Genomic DNA, 26,193 nt, shown 5'->3' on the forward strand with positions numbered 1-26,193 from the left:
CCAAAACCCCTTATCAGTTAAACTTGGTCAAAGACTAAAGTCAAATGTTAAAGTCAACGGCCACTGTTGACCCAACACGCCGAGTTGTCCTTCAACTCGCCGTGTTTCTCCATTAACTGCAAAGATCGAGAAAAATCTTATCAACTCGCCGAGTTCACTAATGAACTCGCCGAGTTAGCCAGAAATCCAATAGCTTAATGCATTAAGTTGTTTCCATCGAATCTAGGAACTCCAAATCTCAGATCTCCTCGAAAATGATGTCTAGAAAGGTAAAGTTTCCAACTTTCTCCTTAGGAACCATCAAAATGATACAAACCTGAACCCTAGACTCATTACAGTGAGGCTTGACCAATTAATCCCTTACACTCCAACGACATAATCCCAAAATACAGATCTAACATCAAAAGGCTGGAAAATCAGGTAAAGTTTCCAACTTTACGCCCATGCATGCTAAAAAGAAACCCTAGGGCTCAAGATGGCCTTAATAAAGGACTTATTGCATTAGTAGGACCTAGAACTTAGTAAAGCTTGCAACTTTAAGCTAAATGAGGCCATAAAATGGTCAGATCTATCATAACAACCCCTAGAACACTCAACTTCTTGCACAACCCAAATATGAGGCCAAAATCAAGATAAAACCCCAAAATAAAGAGATCTAAACGATAAAAAGCAAGGTATAAACTTGATACCTCCAAGAGACTACAACAAGTGGGGAGATTCTGGATCTAAGTCTTCCCTCCAAACTATACACCTTCAACTTCAAAGCTTTTCAAATGAGTACAAAAAGATCAACACTCAAGGCCCTCCACAAGCTCACACACTCACAAAGGAAGGTGATACTATTAGGGTTTCTGGGCAGAGGAGGCTGGAAAGGAGGCCAGCCAAGGGACTTATGGTCTTTAAATAGGGTGCAACACCCTAAAAATTAGGGTTTCCTTCTCAGCCGCCAACTCACCAAGTTAAGATTGTTGGATTTGGTATCTAAGCCCATAACTATAAGTGGGATGTACTTGACCCGATTGTACCATGGTCCTTTTGGGTTGCCTTCACCAGTGCAATTTGATAGGATGGACTTTTAAGAATAAGGTTATTTATGATTTATTAATATATTACAAGTATATTAATATGAAATCATATTATTTAAATAGTATTGCTCAATAATTAATTTGGAATTAATTTTGTGATCAAAAGAGACTAATTAAATATATGGGGATTGATTTTGTAAATCAATTATTCTTATAGAGTGGGATAATGATCCATAGTTATTTAGGATGGGCTAAACCAATGAGATAGTCCATGGAGGTTTAATACATGGAGCCTAAGTAATATGCAAGGTCATTTGGGTTTACAAGGTGTAACCCTAGCATTTGCTACGCTATAAAAGCACACACCTAGAACCAAAATCGGTTACATCATCATTCTAATAAGTTTGATATTGATTTTGTGCTAAGTAACTTATTCTATCAAGCCTCCTCTTGCATATTGGTGTTTGTGACACATTAGAGGCATCACACTTGAGGTGCTCAAGCTTTCAAAGGTCAAGAACTACAAGTCCTTCTAAGAGGTAAGTCATATAACTAGTTGTATTGCTCAAATGTCAATTTATATGCTAGCTGGATGTATGCTTTGGAAAATTGAAAATATGCATGTATAATTATAGAAAACATAGATCCAAAGCATCTAGGGTTGCATGTGCACCATAGGAGTGTTATAGTGCTCAAAACCCAACAATAGTATCAGATCCTAGGTTTGTTTTCTGTTATACTTGATGCTTGTTAATTTTCAAAGTTGAAAAATTCGATTTTCTGGCCTCTGACTGATGAACTCGCCAAGTCCACTGGCTGACTTGACGATTCCACTCAGTAGCAGAGCAACTCGACGAGTCATTTCATGCACTCGACGAGTTGCAGGCTCTAGTTGCAGAAATTCAAGGTTTTTTGCCAAATTTGGATTAAGATCATTACCACAAACTGTTTTAAATCATAAATATGTTCTTTCTGATATGGTAGTGATCATTCTCATTCAATTAAAAGATAATTGTCAAAATTTGAAGATTTCTATTAGTTTATATGATTAGGCTAATTTCTTGTAAAATTGTTGATGTGAATTATCTTGAGTTATGAGTTTAACTGGATCATAGATAAATTACTTGATAATTTTTTGTTAGTTAAATTGTTGATCTTAATGCTTTTAATGACCTCCATAACTTGTCCTCAAGTTATGGAAAATGAAAGGTCTCATCCATTCAAATGCAATTAAACTCATAAGTTATAGAAATGAAGAGTTTTCACAAGTTTCAAAACTTGCCCTCAAGTTTTGGAATTTGTAAAGTCTCACTAATGAAACTTTAATTCCAAACCCTAGAGTTTTAAAAGTTAAAATTCAACCCTTATAATTTAAAATATTAAAATTTTAATAATATATATATATATATATATATATATATATATATATGACAAGTCAGTCTTACCGTTAGTAGGCCTCATTCACGAAGCCGGTCTATAAGGGGGTATAAGGTTACTGCCTATAAAATGGTGGTTTAATGGGTGTCCACTCTCACCCACTGCTTCCTTGACTGGTAGAGGGTCGTTAGCCGAACGGGTAGGATAGGACATTAATTCTCATGAAAAATATAATGATAAATATAAAGTAACTAAACTTTTTTTAAATTCCCAATCTTAGTTACTTTAGGAAAATGTGAAAATGTTGTTAATCCATGAAATTACACTTTGCACCCTTGTTAAGTCGTTAGTGGAGCGTGTGTGGTTGACCGGCACACTAATCTGGGACTGACAATGTGTAATAAAGGGTAGCTTGATGTTAATCATAGATCGATGGAGTGTGTGTGGTTAACCGACATATTGATTAGGTGATTTGTAACATTGAGTGTACCAAGCTAGTTTGTGATTCTCGACATCCTAGTCACAAACTTGAAGGGCACAATCGAGATTTAAACATGCCATTGAAAAGTTCAATGAATCTCAAAGGATCTAGGAATTTCAATACAATTAAAACTTAATCATTTATTTTGTTTTTCATGGTGGAAATTGGTAAATCGTCATTTACCTACTTTCAAATATTTTACAATTGGATTATGGCATCCCTTTTTCGCAATTGTAGAATATTGTGTTGGGTCCTAGCCTTAAGATTTCATTTGGGTGTAATATTAAGAATTATCATCTAACCTAAACTTTGTTCTTCTTCTTTTCTCAGATGTCAATCCCAAACAATGCTTCCAACCCAATCCCTTCAGGCTCTTTCTCCCTCATGAACCTATGTGGGAGGGTCATTTTCAATGGCTCGAACTTCAATGATTGGATTCGAAACATCCGAATGGCTATTCACTATGAGGACAAAGAATATGTCCTATATAAAGAGCTTAAGGAGATTGATGTCACCAATGCTACTCCTGAACAAATCGTTGAACATACTACTCATGAGAGGGATGCGACAAAGGTGTCGTGTCTAATGATTGCTACCATGACTGCTGAGCTACAGAAGTCCTATGATGACTACTATCCTTTTGAAATGTATGAAGATTTAATGGAAATATACCATCAAAGTGCTCGGCAGGAGAGGTATGAGATCATTGCCTCCATGATCACAACCAAGATGAAGGATGGAGAACCCATCACAGCCCACTTCCAAAAGATGCAAAGATATGTGGACCGCTTGCTTAAATTGTATGTCAATTTTGATGAAGAGTTGGCCATAGTTATTATTCTACACTCTTTACCTTCTTGTTATGATCAGTTTCCTATAACCTATCATATAAACAAGGAGGAGGTCACCCTTAGCAAGCTTCAAGGCCTTCTAAAAACTGCAGAAAGCAACTTGAAAGGCAAGTCGGTTGTGTCTACTCCTACTACTACTACTTCTGCCCCTGTTCTTGCAATCGGACATCGGAAGGGAAAGAAGAGGAAGGCTCCCTAAAAGAGCCGCAAGGGAAAGTCTCTTGATGGATCCTCTTCAAGTGCGACCAAATTTGGTTCTACTAATCCCTCGACCAATCCGAAGGATGCAGAGTGATTCCACTGTCGCGAAAAAGGGAACTGGAAACGAAACTGCCCCAAGTACTTGCAGGACATAAAGGATGGCAAGATCAAGCCCTCCTTTGCAGGTATTTACACTGAAGGGCCAATATATTTGGTTTGGGCTAGGCATTAATGCATGGATGATTTAGGGCTGTTATTTATGTGTTTTGGCCATCTTTTGTGTTTGTATGAGTTTTCGGTCTAGGCAGGTTTTCGGTTAGGCTTTGACCGAAAACCTGTTTTCGGTCTGATGTGTATTGCTATAAATTATTGTCAGGTTGTCAGAGGTAGGGCTGGTCGTTCTAGCAAGTTTTCGGTCTATCCAAGTTGTATCCGACATTTCATAGTTGAATTGTATGCAAGCTTGGTTGTTTAATCTTCTTCTTCATTTCTATTGCAATTGATTGATCATTAGATAAGATCCCACAGATTTGGGACCAAACAATTGGTATCAGAGCAAGTCTAGTGTCAATCAATTGTGTTTTCTGTTTTCGGTTCATCAACATTCTCGTGATCTTCATTTTCGGTTCATTGGCAAGTTCGAATCTATTCTAGTTTGAAGACTGGATTGTTGTTTGCTTTAATTAAAATCAAGATCTGCATCAGATTCAAGTTTGTGATTGAATTCTTATAGTTTTCTGTTGAACCTACATACACCGAAAACTCATTGTCATTTGTGTTCTGTTCAGATCTGTGTATTTGGAAGCATTTTTGGAAGTTTTGGCTGTGCGAAAAATAGTGATCAGATCAAGAATCAACGTTTTCACTGAAAAAAAATCCTCAGTTTTCGGTTCATCTTCAGACACCGAAAACTATTTTTACTCAATCTTCAGAAACCGAGAACCCAAGCAATCTTCAGAAACCGAAAACCCAAGCATTCTTCAGAAACCGAAAATCCAAACCATCTTCAATAACCGAAAACCTTTCATCAATCTCAGGAAACCGAAAACTTACTTGATTCTAGTTTTCGGCCTAACGTTTTCACCGAAAACCTGTCTTTGATCATTTTTCTTTCAATTTAATTTTCAAGACAAAAATCATAAAAAAAAAAATATAAAAAAAAATTTTAAAAATTAAAAAAAAACAACAACAAACAAATGGATTCTCAAAGCATGACAGTACATCAGGAACTTGACACCATCATGGGAACAACATCTCGAATTCCCCGACTCTTGAATGCTGAAGGCTTTCCGGAATGGAAATATCGGATCGAAAAGTATATTAAAATGAAAGACTTCAAGATTTGGCGCAGTATACTTAGGGGACCAATTCGAATTACTACTACAGTGGATGACATAATTGTCGACAAACGGATTGAAAATTATACGGATGATGATTTCGAAAAGATCGAAGAGCAGGAGAAAGCCCTTGCTACGCTTACTATGGCATTATCTCCAGAAATCGCTCAGGGTTTCCGTGAGTATACATCGGCAAAAGCACTTTGGGAAGCACTAATAGAAGTTTATGAGGGTAATTAGGATATGAAGCAGAGTCGTCAGGACATGCTTCGACAAAAGTTCAACATGTTCAACTATGTCCTAGGCGAAACTCTTGAAAACCAGCTCCAGAGGTTCATTACTCTCACCATAGAAATGAGTTATGCAGGTGTTTCGGTAACAAGATCAGAAATCAACAAGAAGTTGTTAAACTCCCTTCCAAAATCCTGGGATATGAATGTCTCAGTGATAAAGAAAACAAAAGACTTAAACAGGCTAAGTCTGGTAAAAACTATGGCTATCATCAAGGCTTGTGATCTTGATGACAAGCAGAGGGAGATTAATCATGTTAATTCTTATTCCACTGCAAATCTAGGGATCCAAGCCAAAAACAACAATGCCTTTTCAAGCTTCACTGTTGCGCAAGCTCCTCAAGTTACCCCAACTCCACATGTTTCACAAGTTCAACCTTTCATGACTCATCAACCGATTCCACCTACATCCTATGTTATCCCTTCCATGCAACAAGTTCAAGTCTCTCAACCTCAGATCACTTCTCAACAAGTTAATCCCAGTGTTGGCTCATCTAATGTTGTACCTCCTCAGTCTCATGGTTTCAGTTCTCAAATGTCAACCATGAAAGAAAAAGAAGAAAATATGGCTCTTGCCACGGGTTTGGTAAATTGCTACAATGCTTTTGTGGCTGGAGAACTCTCCCCACAACTTTCGTTTGCTGACCTTGATCAGATTCATCCTGAAGATGTGAAAGAGATGGATATAACCTGGCAGATGGCCATGGCTGTGTTCAGGGCAAAGCAGTTTTCTAAGAAAACTGGCAAAAACAACTGGAGTGTGAATTCCGACAAAAAGGTCTGATTCAACAAAGGCAAACTTCGCTGCTACAATTGCCATGAGCCAGGGCACTTTGCTAGGGAATGTCCAAAGCCTGACAGAAGGGAAAATGCTGATCGAACCGTGGTGCCAGTTACCTATGTCCACAGCAACAACAGAGGATCCTCATCAACCAATCAATCTGTAAATCTGGCAATGGTGGCTCAATCTTTTGATTGGGAAGATCAAATTCAGGCTCTGAATATTTCAGGACCTGAAAATGCGCATCTTGCTCAAATCAAGGATTGTGTGGAGCAAGAGGCAAAGAAAGACCCTGAAGAAGAGATGATGAATCTCCAGTTTTCCTTCATGGTGCAAACTACTCCTGAGCCATCTAAGCCCGTGGTAAGTGAATCTGGTTGCTCTCCATCTTGTGCTAAAACTAAAAACTTTTTGCGAGAATCAATAGAGTTAATCAAGAGAGAGAACGAGGAATTAAAATATGAGGGATACACACTTAGGAAAAACCAAAAGCCCTTAAAGACTCAACTAGAAAATAAAATAAAGGACTTTAGGAAATTACAAGAGGATTACAGCAACAAATGTGAGAACTATGACCATATCAAACGAAAATTTGAAGTTGTGACTGTTGAACTTGACTCATTGAAAACACGTTTTGAAAATGCTGAATTCAATTTTAAAAAATTTGATGGGTCAAGCGAAGTTGTTGCGAAAATGATAGAACACCAAATGCAGTGGAAGGATGTCACTTGTGGAAACCAAAAGAAAGTAGGACTAGGTCTTGAGAGTGTCCCTCCTCCTTACAATCACAATTATACCGTTATTCCATTATCTCAGGAAGAAATAGATCGATAACCTTTTCTTGTGTATGGAAAACCTGCTTCTGAACAAGTTACATGTTCCAACGAAAAGGTTTTGGATACTAACGTTTCAAATTTGAGTGCAGATAAGTCCATAGCTCAGGGGGAGCAGAGAGATGAAAAGTATGATGTTCTTAAGTCTAATAATGATGATGTGTCAAAGTTTGGTGTCAATCTGTGTAATGAGTCTGCATTAAATTCGAATTTAAACAATTTTGTGTCTGGTGGTATTATTTTTTCTGATGTTAAGATTGCAACTGATAATACTTTGTCTGAGAATGTATCTTTGTCTGATTCAATCGTTTCTACACCGTCCACACCTGCTTCAAAATCCTGTGATTGTTCTTGCAAATATGACAGTGGTAGAAATACAAACAAAAGAAAGAAATCTGTTAAAAGCAGTGTCAAAACCAATAATAATAAACAAATTTGTTTTAACTGTGGCACTGCTGGACACATTGCAAGAAACTGTTTAAACCGGATATTTGTATCTCACACATCAAAAAGAGGAGAGAATGAATTTCGGGGACGATCTTTAAGTAGAAAATCCCCCAGAATTCGTTCTCGGGATGGTGACTTGAGCATAACTCCAAACAAGAAAATGGCCAATTTTTAAAAGAATAAACAGGTTTTTCATAAATTCAATAATAGTTTGCCAAAATAAACTCAGGCTAAGCCTAAGTCGAGTTTGTCAAAGGGCAGGACCGGATCTTCAAACTCTTTGAGTAGAAAATCCACCGGCTCGAAGAAAACTCAAATGAAAAATGTTTCAAAACCTAATTTTCAATGGATGCCAAAATTAAAATCTGATCAGTCATCATCATCCTCTGTATATGCTGGAAAAGAGAAATTAAGGGATGAATCTGTGAAAGTTAAGGGTCAACCCAGGACTGTAATGACCTGGGTCCCCAAATCTAAATGATTCCGCTCATCGTGCAGGGACAGTTGCGGAGGAATGTCGTCAGACCCTGGTATGTCGACAACGGCTGCTCCCGGCACATGACAGGAGATATCTCCCAACTGCACGACATTCAGACATTTAATGGGGGATATGTCTCCTTCGCTGGCGGAGAAGGCGGAAAGATAACGCAAAAAGGAACGGTGACGAACGGAGTGCTTAGTTTTGAGAATGTCAACTATGCTCCTGAATTGAAGCACAGTCTGCTGAGCGTTTCTCAAATCTGTGACAAGGGTATCTCAACACACTTCACCGATAAAGAATGTCTAATCTTAAAGCCAGACATTGTCATTCCGAAGGAGTGGATTCTTGTAAAATCTAAGCGGGATGGGAATGCCTACATCATAGACATGAACAACAATATTCCCGACGAAGTCATTTGCCTATTCTCCAAGGTCTCAGAACAAACTGCAATGTTGTGGCATCGTCGTCTCGGCCACGCAAATGCAAAGAATCTGAATCGGCTTGCAAAGAACGAATTGGTCTGAGGTCTGCCTGTTAGAGATTTCATTACCTTTGAAAATTATGTGTCCTGCGCTCAAGGCAAACACCATCGGAAACCACATCTGCCAAAGCAGGTTAACTCCATTAATCAGGTGCTCCAGTTGTTACATATGGATTTATTTGGTCCGGTTAATGTTCTCAGTATCAACCGCAATTCATACTGCCTCGTTGTGATAGACGATTACTCTCATTTCACTTGGGTTTTCTTTCTGTCCAACAAAGCTGGGATCGCTGACCTCATCAAGAAGTTTATTGTGATGATAGAAAATCAGATCAACAACCGAGTGAAAGCGCTGCGTACTGATAATGGAACGGAGTTCAAGAACGCTGTTCCTGACCATTTTTGCGCTGAGAAAGGGATTGTGCGTCAATTCAGTTCTGTTCGCACACCACAAAAAAACGGTGTTGCTGAACGAAGGAATCGAACTCTTAAAGACGCCGCAAGGACGATGTTGTGTGACTCCAAACTTCCTGTGTTCTTTTGGGCGGAGGCGATTAACACGGCGTGCTATGTTCAGAATCGCGTGCTGATCAACAAAGCCCAAATGAAAACACCGTATGAAATTCTATACGGACACAAGCCATCTGTCAGCCATTTCAGAGTATTTGGTTGCCCTTGCACTCTTCTCCACTTGGAATCCAACCCCAAATTCAATGCAAAAGCCGATGACTGTTATTTTGTCGGATACGTTGCTCGTACTGCATACAGGGTTTATAACAAGAAGACGAAACAGATTGTGGAGTCTTTCGATGTTCGTTGGCTTGAAGAGAATGAGACAGATGCTAGAGTGGGTCCAGATTGGCTATTTGATTACACATCTCTTTTCAAATCATTCAATGTGTCGTCGAATAATCAAGCAGGGTCTACGTCTAGTTCGAAAATCATTATTGAAGACGAAGAGGAAGAAGTTGTCTACAGACCACCATTGGTTTCTTCTGATCCTCCGGCGGTGTCTTCTGTTCAAACAGATTCTTCTGAGTCCTCCCCTCAACAACCTTCTCCTGATGCTGATGCTACTCCTCTAACTCCGGTGGAAAGAGAGTTCATGAACCAAGAGACTTCCGTTGTAACTTCAAATCTGATGGAACTTCTCTTTCCGGAAAGAATCGCTGATGATTTTGTAGCAGATCCGACAAACGAACCTAGTTCATCCACCGTGGATCATTCAGCAAATGAAGGAGTGGTTAACATCCATAATCTTCTAGTCTCCATCAATGACATCAGCCACGAGATCCCTGCTCGCATTCAGCGCGACCATCCTATAGAAAACGTCATTGGCCAGCTGGGCGACGGTGTTCAAACGCGAAGTCCGAGTGGAGACGTCAATACGTATCTCTACTCCTGCTTTATTTCTCAGATAGAGCCCAAGAATGTCGACATGGCTCTGAATGAGCCCAGCTGGGTTGACGCCATGCATGACGAACTTAATCAATTCGAGAAGCTCGGGGTTTGGAAGTTGGTGGAGCTTCCTAAAGGAAAGAAATCTCTTGACACCAGATGGTCTTTCGGAACAAGCAAGACGATTCGGGTGTCATCGTGCGTAACAAGGCGAAATTAGTGGTTCGCGGGTTTCAGCAAATTGAGGGTCTTGACTATACGGAGGTTTATGCTCCGGTGGCGCGCTTGGAGGCTATTCGTATCTTCCACGTATATGCTTCCTACATGAACTTCACAGTATACCAGATGGACGTCAAGACGGCTTTCTTGTATGGCAAGATCAAGGAGGAGATTTATGTTGACCAACCTCCCAGTTTCGTTAACTCAAAGCTTCCCAACCATGTCTACAAGTTAGACAAAGCTTTGTATGGGTTGCATCAAGCTCCTAGAGCTTGGTATGCTACCCTAACTCAGCATTTCCTCAATCATGGCTATTCCCGAGGCACCATTGATCAGACCTTATTTATCAAACATGTCGGTCCAGATCAAATTCTTGTTCAAATCTATGTGGACGACATTATATTCGGGTCGACATGCCAACAACTTTGCAAAGCATTTGAAGACGTGATGAAGAAGCGGTTCGAGATGAGTTCGCTTGGGGAAATGACCACGTTTTTAGGGCTTCAGGTTAAACAATCTTCAACCGGAATCCTTATTCACAAAGCAAAGTATGTGGATGATATGCTGGAGAAGTTCGGGTTCCGAGACGCGAAACCTGCTCTTACACCCATGGCGGAGAGACCTTTACTGGCTCCTGATCTTGAAGGCGAATCCGTAGATCAGACGTACTATCGATCAATGATCGGATCGCTCATGTATCTGACTGCTAGTCGCCCAGATGTAATGTTTGCGGTCTGTCAATGCGCACGCTACCAGGCTAATCCTAAACTTTCTCATCTTATTGCTGCTAAACGGATCTTTCGGTACCTCAAAGGTTGCCCAAAACTGGGTCTTTGGTATCCGAAAAATCCCGAATTTGACCTTTATGCTTTTACAGACAGCAACTATGGCGGGTGCGAGCTTGATAGAAAATCGACTTCAGGAGGATGCCAATTTCTGAGAGATAGACTGGTCTCATGGCAGTGCAAGAAGCAGCATACCGTCTCAACCTCAACAGCAGAAGCGGAATATGCCGCTGCATCTGCCTGTTGTTCTCAAGTCATATGGATCCAACATCAACTGTTGGATTACGGTTTGAACTTTCAAGAAACCCTTATTTTTTGTGACAATGAGGCTGCGATCCAAATTGCTAAAAATCCGGTCCAGCACTCAAAAACCAAGCACATCGACATTAAAGTTCATTTTATCAGAGATTGTTATGAGCGTTCGCTCATTCAGCTAGAACAGGTTCCCTCTGCTAATAATGTGGCGGATCTGTTCACCAAGCCGTTTAACAAAGCTCGATTCGATGTGCTGGTAAACTTTTTGAAAATGATTCGCTTTGAGGATTAATTTTTGTTTAGGGTAGTTTAAATTTGCGCATTTCAATTTCAATTTCATTCTCACCCATGCACAAATTTAGGGGGAGAAATAAACAAAAATCAAACACAAATTAGAAAATTAAAAAATCCAAAAACATTAGAAAAATAAAAAATCCAAAAACAATAGAAAATCAAAAAAATATAATAATAATATTTCTCTGTTAAGTGAAGATTTGGGAAGTGATATCAACAAGTGATAACGGGCAATCTGAGTCTGTGTAAAGTACCAAAGCTGAATTGTCTAGGCTCTGTGTTCGATGCGCTGGTAGGCACGAAAAATTTAATGGACTTGACTAGATGCAGATGAACTTAAGAAATCTAGAGACTTGATAAATTCTGACCTAGATAGTTCCATTTAGCCTGACAATACGACGCTTGGATAGGTTGAGCAGGGAGATATACATGAGAATCCACTAGTTACATTAAAGAACCCGTATCTAGAACTGTGGTTTAACTTTTCCTCGATGTACGGATTCTGTCCTTAATTCCGGTATTGACGGAGCGACTAGGGAATTCCGATAAAGTAGGTCTGTAGAAAATTATTTTCTTTCTTTCTTACTGTTAGTCATATGTTGCCTCCTTTATGTGATTGGAAGAGATCCGACCTGGACTGCAACATATGCAAATCTATTTCTCTGCATATTATATCTATGAAATTCTTCCTATCTGTTAGCCATATGCTGTCTCCTTTGTGTATTTACAATCCGACCTGGTACACAGCATATGCAACCTTCTACTTCTCAATCCCTCTAAAAACTATAATTAATAATAATCTAAATCTATCCTCTCTATGAATAATAGTCTGCTCACCTAAAGTAAGGAGTATCTCGGAAGTTCTTGATTATTGGAGTATATCAGGAAGCGGGAAACATGTTCTAGTACATCTAAAACTGAACAATTCTAGATTGTCTGTAGATCTCGCTGCTCAACTTAGGTGGACAACAATATCCTTGGTCGTCGTCAGATGAATGGTCCTTAGGAAATATTATCTAGGAACATAGGATCAACTTGTCTTGTCATCAATAGCAGGTCCATAATTTGTCATAATTTTTCGTGCTTAAGTGGACCACAATACTGGTGATCGATCATATCTATTCATGAAAGAAGAGGTTCTGATAAATGGCAAGTGATTGTCTAACAACTATGATCCCAAAATCACGAAAATTATTAATTTTAGTTAAAAAAAAACTTAATTTTAGGTTTGAATTAAATTTTTATTTCAATTTTTATTTTATTTTAATTTTAATTCTTTTAGGATTTATAAATCTTAGTAAAATTTTATTTTATTTTTCTGAATTAATCCTCAAAGAATGTTATTTTTAATTAAGTATTGAGTATTGGACCATTATTTTTAAATAAAAGTATTGCAGCCCATTAAGACTTGGAAATTGGGTTTGGGATCCGGGTTTGGACCAGGTCTTGAACCGGGTATTTAAAGAACATAAAGGAATCATTTTCGGTTCCCTTCTCTCAAGAATACCGAAAACCCTCTTTCTCCTCTCCAAAATATCGAAAAAAAAAATTTTGTGTGTTATTTCGTTAAATCGACCCCACAATCTTTAAGGTATGATGATTCCGACCATGCCCATGTAATTTTTACCGAAAATCGACCGTGAAATCGTGGCCAAATCGTGAAAATATGATATGTCGGCGTTTTCAGCGTTTTCGGTCCGGACGGCTTTCGGTCCAAGCCGAGCCGTTTTCGGTCAAGTCAGCTCAGTCGGCTTTTGGTCCAAGCCCAGTCCTTTTCGGTCGAGCCGGCTCAGACGGCTTTCGGTCCAGCTGAGAATTGCTCTTCTCAGCTTTTGGTTTAGCTCATTTTTGGCTTTCGGTCTTGATTTGTGTGTTGGTCCTTAGGTTTTCGGTTTGACTTTCTTGACCGAGAACCTAATTTTTGACTCATAAAATTAATTAAAATGGCCAAACTAAAGGAATTAAATTGAGAAATAAAATCAATGCATTTTAATCAAAGGATTTCTCATCTGGTCTGTTTTGTGCAGATTAAAATGGCAAGTTTCAAGGTTGCAGAAAGTCACATTGTTTCCATTTTGCTTGATGATCCTCCTATGGCGCACAGTGAATTCAAGTCAATGATGTTCAGGTTGCGTGAATGCTGCATTTTCTCAGCAATCACTTGGAACCCCATAATCTACTTGGATTTAATCAACGAGTCCTGGAGTTCAGCTAGCATCAGAAATGAAGGCAACGGAGCGCAGGCAATCGATGCAACTGTCAAAGGACGTAAAATTGTCATCACTGAGCAATTTATCAGAGACACATTGAAGATTGATGACAATGCTACTTATCCTACCGACATTGATTTGCGAGTTGTTGATGAGTACCTTGAAAAGATGGGATATGAAGGCGTTTTCCCACCGACCCTCAAGAAGCTGCTACCTCCATACTGGAGGTTTCTGGCTCATGTGTTTGTTAACTGTATATCAGGGTGTAAGGGTGGAGCAGACGAGATCTCTTCAAGGAATACTCAAGCTATTATTGCACTGGCAGCAGGAATCGACTTTAACTTCTCAAGATTTATCTTAGAAGAAATGGTCACTAATCTCAAAAGGAAGGCGAAGGACCAATTCCTGCTTTACCCTCGGTTCATCCAGATTTTTCTCAACTGCCTCTTTCCAGACCTTGCCAAGACGAGAGAGATTCTCGACATGAAGGCTTTTGGACCAAACACAATCAGTCTGATGAAGCAAAATCGAAAAGGGAAAATCATGTTCCACGGAAAGTACCCTTTCGAGAAATTTGGAAAATTTGCCGAGCTGACCGATTCTTCTAAATCCCATGGGTCACCTGAGCAGACTTCAACTGATCATGCATCATCAGATTATGCAAATGTAAATGATGATGTAAAAGATGTTTCAGACCATGAGGAACAAACTGTTGCTGCTGAAAATAACAGTGTGGCTGAAGAGCATAATTTCACAAATGTGACAGTTCAAAGTGATTTTGATAGAGTTTCCACAGAAGAATTCACCGAAACTGAGGAAGGAGAAGAGAATGAAAGAGTTGATCTGTCCGGCTATGACAGAGATGATATTGCTGTACAATTTACTGGACTTGAGTACACTTTGTCAAATGAAGATCTCGATGACATCTTCAATGATATCGATGATGGTGCCAATCCAACACCGGAGATAAGGAAAAATGTTGACAAACAAGAAGTTGAGCCTCCTGTTTCCGTTCAAGCGGCTCATTCTTCAATTCAAATGGACACCTCTTCAGGGATTCCTCCCCTTGAAAGGGTGATTTCTACATCTGAGCCAATTGTGAGTGAAGCCGAGACAGACCTGACCCCCCAGCCCCCGATGAAAAGACAAAGAACTGATCTAAGGGTGGGAGTTATTTTTCCTGACCGAACTCAAACCACAGAGACTACTCCACTCACAACTGCTACCTCTTCTTCATCCATGCCCATTCAGGAAGGTCCCAGCTCATTTCTTGAAGTTGGTGGCTCATCTGCTGGCTTGAGTTTCTCTCCTCCTAGGCCAGAGCATGATGCTGCCTCTGTTAAGCTAGCCAGGCTCTTTGCCAGAGAACAACTTTCAACGCCTCCCCTACATGGCAAACGAATTTCTATCAGGGATGGTAGCATAGGAGATGAGAATCTTTCACTTCTTGGACTTCAGAAACAGATTGATGATCTAAATCAGAAAAATGTTGATTTAGATCAAAGAAATATTGAGCTGGATATCAAGGTCGCTGACCTTCAGACTGAGAATACAAGGCTCAATATTCAAGTGGCCGAGCTTACCGAAGATAAAGCTCTGAAGACAAAACAGATTACGGATCTTCAGACACATTTTGGCCTACTGACCGCTTGCTACTACGATTTGAAGAAGAAGCTGGAAGATCAATTTGGCGACGAATTCAAGTCATCCGTTGACGAGCCAAAGATCTATCTTCCCAACCAAGATGCTCCCATAGTTCCAAACCCTAAAAGATCAACCACCGTCGTTAACCGTTTTGAAAAGGAACTGGCTCAAGCTCCGAGTATAATGAAGTTGAAACGCGCTAAGTTGGCCCAGTCAGCTGAAAAGGGTCAACTTTTATTCAAAAGGAGCTCGGAACATAATGCCCCCTAGGATCAACAAAAGATCACTGTTACGGATCTGGGCGAACATCATTTCAGAGACGTTTATGGTGATCGGTCAGGAATCATCTCGTGGGGATTCCATGACACAAAGAATATGTTTATGGTGAGGAGAAAGAGCGGCAACACTGAGTTATAGAAGGATGCTCACGATTTTAATTCCTTTACAAGAATTGATCTTACGGATCTATCTAAGGCTCCCTTCTCAAATCCATCAAACAATCCCAGGGCGGGTCAGTTCAAATCATTTTTAGAAGATCAAGTTGTTAAGGGATTCCCTTCAATGAAGACTGCTGAGTCTATAATCAAGATTTACCCTAGCGTTATTGGTCCTAAAACAAGTCAGCCTCTTACATCAGTGATGTGGCCCGCTACCGCTCAAGTTAAGCAAATTCCCATCCCTCAAAATTATCCAGATGGGTCTCTCACATCCATGCAATATTGGGTGTATGATGAATCCACTGATGCTGCTGTCATCAAGCTCAAAAACGATTGTATCCGCTTATATGACAAAAGGGATTTGCTTCAATTTGGCAAGTGGGATATTCATCAGCTCTCCATTCATCAAATCAAGGTGGCTGAAGACATTTTTGACCCGGTTGCAAAAGAATACACTTCGATGGTGGCTGAAATTATTGAGAAGAAAATGTGGAATGGTACTATGGGAAAGTCCGATGTACTGGTGGTCGACAAGAGCTGAATAATGCTAGTCCCAAACCAAGGGGGAGATTGAAGGGCCAATATATTTGGTTTGGGCTAGGCATTAATGCATGGATGATTTAGGGCTGTTATTTATGTGTTTTGGATATCTTTTGTGTTTGTATGAGTTTTCGGTCTACGTAGGTTTTCGGTCAGGCTTTGACCGAAAACCTATTTTCGGTCTGATGTGTATTGCTATAAATTGTTGTCAGGTTGTCAGAGGTAGGGCTGGTCGTTCTAGCAAGTTTTCGGTCTATCCAAGTTGTATCCGACATTTCATAGTTGAATTGTATGCAAGCTTGGTTGTTTAATCTTCTTCTTCATTTCTATTGCAATTCATTGATCATTAGATAAGATCCCACAGATTTGGGACCTAACATACACTATTCAATCTAATAAATCATCACATGCTAATTCTTAGGTCCTTGATACAGGTTGTGGATTTCACATTTGTTCTGATTTGCAGGGACAAAAAAGAAGTAGGGATGTGGCGCACGGGAAGATAAACTTAATAATGGGAAATAGGAAAGTGTCACCTGTAACCAAGATTGGAGTTTATTGTTTATTGCTTAGTAATGGTTTAAATTTAGATTTGAATAATTGTTGTTACTCGGCCGATATGGCGAGAAATATTATTTCCTTTCACTGTTTGTATAAACAAGGTTTTACCTTTTCTTTAAATAAAGAAATTGGTGGTATTAATGCTTATTACAATGGTGTATTTTATTTTGAAGCATTACCTTGCAATGGTATATATGAAACGGTGATGGTTGTAGATAACTTAGGAAATAATGTGTTGCGCATTGATTCTTCCAACTATTTGGATAAGGCATGCTTGTGGCATTGTCATGTTGGACATGTCAACAAGAAGCGCATAGCCCAACTCCAAAAGGATGGAGTCTTGAGTCATTTGACTTGAAGTCGGATGACACTTGCAAATCTTGTTTACTTGGAAAGATGACCAAGTCACCCTTCACTCGTTCTTGTGAAAGGGGTGAAGGTCTGTTGGATCTCATACACACTGATGTGTGTGGACCATTCAGAACCGCCACAAGGGATGCTAACTGCTTCTATATGACTTTCACTGATGATTACAGCAGATATGGCTATATCTACTTAATCAAGCATAAGTCAGAAACCTTTGAAAAGTTCAAAGAGTTTAAGAAAGAAGTGGAGAATCAATTGGGCAAGAAGATAAAGATGTTGCGATCCGATCGAGGATGAAAGTATCTTAGTATCGAGTTCCTAGACTATCTTAAGGAATGTGGAATTGTTTTGCAATTGACGCAACCTAGGACACTATAGCTTAATGGTGTGGCTGAAAGGCGCAATGGAACCTTGCTAGACATGGTTCGTTCCATGATGAGTCGAGCTTCATTACCTATCTCATTCTGGGGGTATACCTTAGAGACAGCCGCCCATATCCTTAATCTAGTCCCTACCAAAAAGGTTTCCAAAACACCTCACGAGATGTGGACAGGGAAGGTTCCCTCGTTATACCACATCAAAGTTTGGGGTTGCGAGGCTTTCATGAGACGCGAGAATCATGACAAGCTCGAACCTCGGAGTGAGCGATGTATTTTCATCGACTACCCACAGAAGTCCTTTGGATATCTCTTCTATAGACCGAGTGATAATGTTTTCTTCATCGCGAGGAGAGGAGTCTTTCGTGTGAGAGAACTCATATGCCAAGGGAACAGTGGGAGGCAAATTGACCTTGAAGAGCTTCAAGAGTTAAGCGGTGAAGGAACCTCAAACACTAGCAATCAACCCGAGGAGGAAACTCCTGTTGAGCCAATTGACGAATCCGTACCTCTGAGGCGTTCCAGTAGAGTTAGTGTTCCACGTGTGTTATATGGTTTTCATATAACAGCTGAAGGTGATACATTTATCAGTGATAGCACACTAGTAAATCTGGATGAACCTAATAACTACAAGGAAGTCATGGCAGGCCCTGAGTCTGCAAAATGGAAAGAGGCTATGGACAGGGAGATTCAGTCCATGTATGACAATCAAGTTTGGAACTTGGTTGACAATGTACCAGGTCGTAAGACAGTCGGGTGAAAATGGGTCTTCAAGAAGAAGATCGACATGGATGGGAAAGTACACACATATAAGGCACGACTGGTTGCGAAGGGCTTTGCTCAAACTCATGGAGCTGACTATGATGAGACATTCTCACCAGTAGCGAAGATTCAATCTCTAAGGGTTATGCTAGCCATAGTTGCATTTCATGACTACGAAATATGGCAAATGGATGTCAAAATCGCTTTCCCTAATGGAAAGTTGGATGAAGATGTTTACATCAGTCAGTCAGAGGGTTTTGTCAATGCAAAGTACCCTAATAGAGTGTGTAAGCTTGAGAAATCCATTTATGGATTTAGACAAGAATCTCGCAGATGGAATCATTGTTTTGATGAGAAAGTCAAAGAGTTTGGATTTTCGAGAAGCGAGGATGAGTCCTGTGTATATGCCAAAACTAGTGGGAGTATAGTGAGTTTTCTGGTATTGTATGTAGATGAAATACTACTCGTAGGAAACGACATCCCAACCTTGTAGGATGTTAAGTCCTGGCTTGGGAAGTGTTTCGATATGAAGGACCTTGGGGAAGCTGCTTACATCCTAGGGGTAAGGGTAATGAGAAACATGAGTAAAAGACTAATAAGACTTAGTCATAGTACCTACTTGGACAAGGTGTTGAAGCATTTCATCATAGAGAACACCAAGAAAGGTGACTTACCTATCCAAGGCAATGCCGAACTGAGTAAGACTCAGAGTCCGAGTATAGAGGCTGAGATAGCAGATATGAGTCGAATACCATATGCTTCCGCAGTTGGCTCGATCATGTATGATATGACTTGTACTCGCCCTGATGTGGCCTTTTCTTTGAGCATGATCATCTGATATCAATGGAATCCTGGTTAAGCTCATTGGATTATGGTTAAGAACAATCTTAAGTACCTGCTGAGGACTAAGGACTGGGTACTTACCGTTGGTGGGAGTGATGACTTGAGAGTGACAGGGTATAGCGATGCCAGTTTTCAAAACGACAGAGATAATTTCCGCTCTTAGTTGGGCTGGGTGTTTACCCTGGATGGAGGAGCAGTAACACGAAAAAGTTCCAAGCAGAAGACTATACCTGATTTACCGTGCGAATCAGAGTACATAGCAGCAAGCGAAGTATCGAAGGAGGCAATATGGTTGAAAAACTTCACCGGGGACCTTCGATTCATATCATCCATAAAGGAGCCTGTGCAGATTTTCTGTGATAATGAAGGGGCGGTTGCCTTAACCAAGGAACCGAGAGATCATGGTAGATCCAGGCATATCGACAGAAAGTACCACTTTATAAGACATCAAGTAAGAAGGACACCTCGTGGTAAAGGGGATATGGTTAGAGGACAACCCTGCAGATCCCCTTACGAAGGGACTGACTAGGGTTAAGCACTTGCGCATGCAAGGGGCATTGGGCTAACGGACGATATTAGTTTTAGTGGTTAGATAAATTGAAACCGGTAATAGCTAAATTGTAATTGACATTTGATGATTAAATAAAAGGAGTTTTATTTATGAGTAAAGTTACTGTCTTGTGTCAATTATTTACTATTGTTTCACTTTGCATGTTTAGACTTCCAGAATAATTAGATTATCCAAACCATCCACAGTCGATCATATTTTGGAAGTATGTAATGAGACTAGACTTTTATGAGTTGGCTTGTAGATTTTCTAAGGCGTTAGACATAGCAAAAGTTTGCTACACCATTCATGAGTACTCCTGAAATAAGATTTGAGTATTGGATTCAACCCGTGCTCACCTGAATTACTTCATGGAATTTATCACGAGTAGTTGTGAAACGATAATATCATATCATCTTCAAACCAAGATATATGAGTTGTTGACTACGAGTTGCTTGTGCATTGATGGCATGAAAACGCATCAGTAACTTGATGTTATAAAACGTGTCATTGTGCATGATTTGATGAGTAGTTAGTACAAGCATATAATGTCGAAGTTTATCTATTCCTTTTATCCTAAGAGGATTAAAAGCGATACCTTGGTCCCCTCGATGATTCTGTTTTGACTATGTGTCGGGCCCAGTCAGAAATAAATTGATGTGTTCAGTTATGTTCTATGTCAGACGAATCGGAAATCGGGAAACAAATTACAGGACAATAAGTATGAATATGTTTCATGTATTTGTCCGCATAGATATCTTGAGGACAGAGGAATATATGATCCCTTATCTGAAGGATGTGTCACTCACTAGGTCAGAGTTCGACAACCGCTTTTGAAAGCTATGATTGCCAAGTCGGATCCTAAAGTCACATTGGCAGCTATAGTTATTAGACTTATCCAAGTAGGAGACTGTTGGATTTGGTGTCTAAGCCCAAAACTATAACTGGGATGTACTTGACCCGATTGTAGCATGGTCCTTTTGGGTTGCCTTCACTAGTGCAATTTGATAGGATGGACTTTTGAGAATAAGGTTATTTATGATTTATTAATATATTACAAGTATATTAATATGAAATCATATTATTTAATTAGTATTGATCAAGAATTAATTTGGAATTAACTTTGTGATCAAAAGAGACTAATTAAATATATGGGGATTGATTGTGTAAATCAATGATTCTTATAGTGTGGGCTAATGATCCATGGTTATTTAGTATGGGCAAAACCAATGAGATAGTCCATTGAGGTCTAACCCATGGAGCCTAAGTAATATGAAAGGTCATTACGGCTTACAAGCTGTAACCATAGCATTTGCTACACTAGAAAAGCACACCCCTGGAACCAAAATCGGTTACACCATCATTCTAAGACGTTTGATATTGATTTTGTGCTAAGTAACTTATTCTCTCAAGCCTCCTCTTGCATATTGGTGTTTGTGACACATTAGAGGCATCACACTTGAGGTGCTCAAGCTTTCAAAGGTCAAGAACTATAATTCCTTCTAAGAGGTAAGTCATCTAACTAGTTGTATTGCTAAAATGTCAATTTGTATGCTAGTTAGGATGTATGCTTTGGAAAATTGAAAATATGCATGTATAATTAGAGAAAACATAGATCCAAAGCATATAGGGTTGCATGTGCACCATAGGAGTGTTATAGTGCTCAAAACCCAACAAAGACACCTCGACTCGCCGAGTTGGTCACTAACTTTTGCAGCCAAAGCCCTCTCGACACGCTGAGTTAAAGTTTCCAACTCGCCGGGTCCCAAAGGAAATACAAACAATTGGAGAAATAAACTTATACCGGAGCCAAGCGTTATAATTCTCTCTACTTGAATAAGACTTCGTCCTCAAAGTTCGTTGCCTCAAACAATCCTGGGTAATGCTCCCTCATCTCCTCCTCGGGCTCCCAAGTCCACTCCGTCCCGTTGCTGTGCTGCCATTGCACCTTCACTAGCTCCATAATGTTGTTCTCAAAGTTTTCCTCTTCTGATCTAATATTGTCACCGGTCTCTCAACACAATTCAGGAGGTCATCCACCTGAATTTCCTCCAAACAAATAACTGCAGTCTCATCTGACATACACTTCCGGAGCTGGGACACATGGAAGGTGTTATGGATCTGACGGAGCTTGACTGGGAGATCCAACCGATAAGAAACTCTGCCAAATCGGGCGGAAATCCTGAATGGTCCAATGTATCGGGGCCCAAGCTTGCCCCCCCTTCCAAAATCTAATGACACCCTTCCAAGGTGAGACTTTTAGCAACACTAAATCACCCACTTGGAACTCAAGATCTGATCGACGTCGTTCAACATAGCTCTTATAACGGCTCTTCGCAACCCTCAGTCTGTCACGCACCTACTGAATCAACTCAGTGGTCTTAAAGCACCACTTCGGTGCTTCCCATAACTCGATGTCCAACCTCACCCCAACAAACTGGATTCCTACACATCCGACCATACAACATCTCAAACGGGGGTCGGTCAACACTAGCATGATAACTATTGTTGTATGAGAACTCTTCTAGTGGACGGTAAGTATCCCAACTCCCTCCAAAGTCTAATACACATGCCCGAAGCATATCTTCGAGTGTCTGAATCGCCCGCTCACTCTGGCCATCGGTTTGTGGGTGGAAAGCAGTGTTGAAATGAAATTGAGTACCCAAATCCTCATGGAACTTCCTCCAGAAGCCGGAGGTGAAACGAACATCACGGTCCGAGACCACCGATACCCACACCCCGTACCTGACCACAACCTCCCGCACATAAATATCTGCTAACTTCTCGGTGGAGATACTCTCGGAAATCAGAATACAATGCGCACTCTTAGTCAAACTATCCACTATAACCCAAATGGAATCCACACCGCACGCCGTCCTAGGTAACTTCGTGATAAAATCCATGGTGATATCTTCGCATTTCCATATGGGAATAGGTAGCGGCTGGAGCTTGCTGTGAGGCCTCTGATGTTCGGCTTTGACCTTCCTATAGGTCAAACGCCGCTCAACAAACCATGTAACCTCTCGCTTCATGCAGGGCCACCAATAGCTCAACCTCAAGTCTTGGAACATCTTTATGACCCCCGGATGAATATAAAGCTTGGAAGTGTACGCCTCCTCTAAGATCCTTTGCCTCACACTCCCGGAAAGCTGGAACCCAAACTCTAGCACACTGAGTCAATAACTATATCAAACAAACAAAGGAAATTGCCCCCAAATCTGCTTAATTTTCCAGTTCTCTCTTTTTAAACCCTTCACATGTGCATCCTTAATCATATCCAATAAAGGTGAAGTCACTGTCATCCTCAAGCAGACATCTCGCATTGGAGCACTCGCCGCCTTACGGTTCAAAGCACCGGCCACCACATTGGCCTTTCCAGGATGATACAAAATATCGCAGTCATAATCTTTTACCACATCCAGCCATCTCCTCTGTCGCATATTCAAATTCCGTTGATCCATCAAGTACTTCAAACTCTTTGGATCAGTGAAAATGGTGCATCGGACCCCGTATAAATAGCGCCTCCAAATCATAAGGGCAAAAACCACCGCCCCCAACTCTAAATCATGATTGGGGTAATTTGCCTCATGAAGCTTCAGCTGCCTTGAGGCATAAGCAATCACATGCCATCTGCATCAAAGCAACTCCAAATCCAAAATAGAAGCGTCGCAATACACTACAAAATCATCCAATCCCTCGGGTAGAGCTAAAATCGGGGACTCGCATAATCTCTGCCTCAATGTCTGGAAAGCCGATTGCTGATACTCGCATAATCTCTGCCTCAATGTCTGGAAAGCCGTCTTCGGTATGTCTTTATCCCTGATCCTCATCTGATGATACCCTGACCGAAGATCAATCTTGGAGAAGCAAGATGCACCCTGAAGCTGATCGAACAAATCATCAATACTCGAAAGCGGATAACCGTTCTTTACTGTTAGCTTGTTCATCTCCCGATAATCAATACACATCTTGTGTTTCCCATCCTTATTTTTCACGAACAGGATCGGTGCACCCCAGGGGGAACTGCTCAGCCGAATGAATCCCCGGTCTAGCAGCTCCTGAAGATGCGTAGACAACTCCTACATCTTAAGTGGAGCTAGACGATATGGTGTGTTCGCTATTGGAGCCGCGCCAGGCCCTAAATCGATACAGAACTGCACTTGCCTCTCGGGAGGAAACCCAGGCAACTCCTCTGGAAATAGATCGAGAAAATCTCGCACAATTGGTACCCTGCTCATATCTGGCATGGCCTTCACCCTCGTATCCGAAATGTAAGCCAAAAAAACCCACAACAACCCTGCTGAAGGAGTCTCCTAGCCATCACAGTCGAACAAAGAGTTGGCCCATGCGAGGCTCTCTCTCCATAAATAACTAGTTCTCCCCCACTTGGGGTTCAAACTCTCACCAACTGACGCTCGCAATCTATCATGGACCCATTGGGCCCCAACCAATCCATTCCGATGCACACCTTCAAACCACGCAAAGGAATCGTAACCAAATCGATAGGAAACCTCTCCCCAAACATTTTCAAAATTGTTGGCTCAAAAATATGGTTTATACTTTGCTTTTCTAAGCATTTATTGTTTTTAGTCTTGGGTGAAAATAGTTTTGGGTTTAATTGTAGCTTGGACCGAAAACCCATCTGTTTTCGGTCTAGCATTGGGTTTGGGCCTTGGGATTGTGTCACACCCCAAAACCGGAACGGCGAAAACGTTCTGGGGTGGAGGACGTCATGTCAAGTATCACAACAAATGCAGTATAGTAATCAAAGTACAACAACCATTGCATTAATAGTAATAATTTTACATAGGTTACATCTAACACAACATCAAAAATAAATACAGAGAATAACATAAAATGCAGCTCGGTACAAGGTTGTCTTCACAAAAGCTCCCAGAGTGTACCTGTCTACTGACGACCTGAGAATACAAGTTATTTTGAAAGCGAGTATCAGCATTTTAATGCTGGTGAGTTCATAAGTATTTTAATGAGATTGATATATATACATGTTTTTCTTCAAAACAATCTCATCAGATAATGGTGATTTGAGTTTACAGAGTATTAGAATTCCTTCCAGAAAATCCTATATTTTCTAATAAAAGTAGTCTTCTACCAAGACCCGATTGTTTTATTGTTTAAGGAGTATTTTCCCCAAAAGTTACTATCATTGTCAAAATATAGTTTATACTTTAATGAATATGTGAGAAGATCACAAATAAAAGTATTTGGGAAAATAATGCTTTACTTCAGCAATGACATTGCTGTTCACAAAGTAATAAAATACAAACTCCAGGTAGTATTAAATGGACAATACACCTCGGGGAGTCTAAATGAATGAAAAGCAGGCTCCAGGTGGTATTAAATAAACAATATACCTCGGAGAGTCTAAATGAATGAAAAGCAGACTCCAGGTGGTATTAAATGAACAATACACCTCGGAGAGTCTAAATGAATGAAAAGCAGACTCCAGGTGGTATTAAATGAACAATACACCTCGGAGAGTCTAGAATAGCCTTTAATCGTAAGTCGGTTAGTTTAAAGGTTTAAAATGTGGCCTAGTGTATAACTAGGAAAATATATTATGAGAGTTTTATATGTAGAAAAATACCGCGATAACACTTATTACCTTAAAGGCAATGAATTATAAGGTAATTGTAAAGATACTCATAACCATACTGATTAACGGATGTAAACACGACGACCTGCTGGCGTCGAAATGAATGTGACATTTGTCACCCCTTGGCTTGGTCGGCCGGGACTGTAGCTAGCAGTCAGGATGTGGGATGGTCTGTCCCGTATAGATCTATACACACAATGCCCGCTCTCCCTCCAGGAGACTCTGGTTACCACTCGACAACGGTGAAATCCGCGTCATGAGGATGTATCTCGTGTTTGGATTTCTATAAACCTTTCTTTTTACTAAAAGTACAAGTTTTTAGAATATAGATATAACTAAGTTCTCCTTCATGAAAGTTATGGCTGGTTTCTAAACTATACCTATTATAGTTTACTTGAGAGGTTATCTAGATTCCTTTGCTACCCAAAGGTGTTGAACTGGAATAAGAGTATTAACATCTAACCAGATATACATAATATATAACTAGGACTTCAATGACACTCGGAAAAATAACCGGATGCTCTAAGTCCACAACCAAACAAGGACAGGAAATAAAGCGGGCTATCAGTCCTAAGTCCTTCAAACCCTACTTATATAACTATATCTATTTAGACATGATTCTAACAAGAAAATAATGTTTAAAGGACTTTGATAAAAGCTTAACACTTTAAAAAGGGATTTTTGTACTTTAAAAGAGATTTGAAAACCTTTAGCTGAATAAAACAGTTTAACATGCAAAATCTATTTCTATAC

The sequence above is a fragment of the Lactuca virosa genome, chromosome 1, assembly GCF_052849685.1.
Source record: "Lactuca virosa cultivar CGN04683 chromosome 1, Lactuca_virosa_CGN04683_v6, whole genome shotgun sequence".
NCBI lineage: Eukaryota > Viridiplantae > Streptophyta > Magnoliopsida > Asterales > Asteraceae > Lactuca > Lactuca virosa.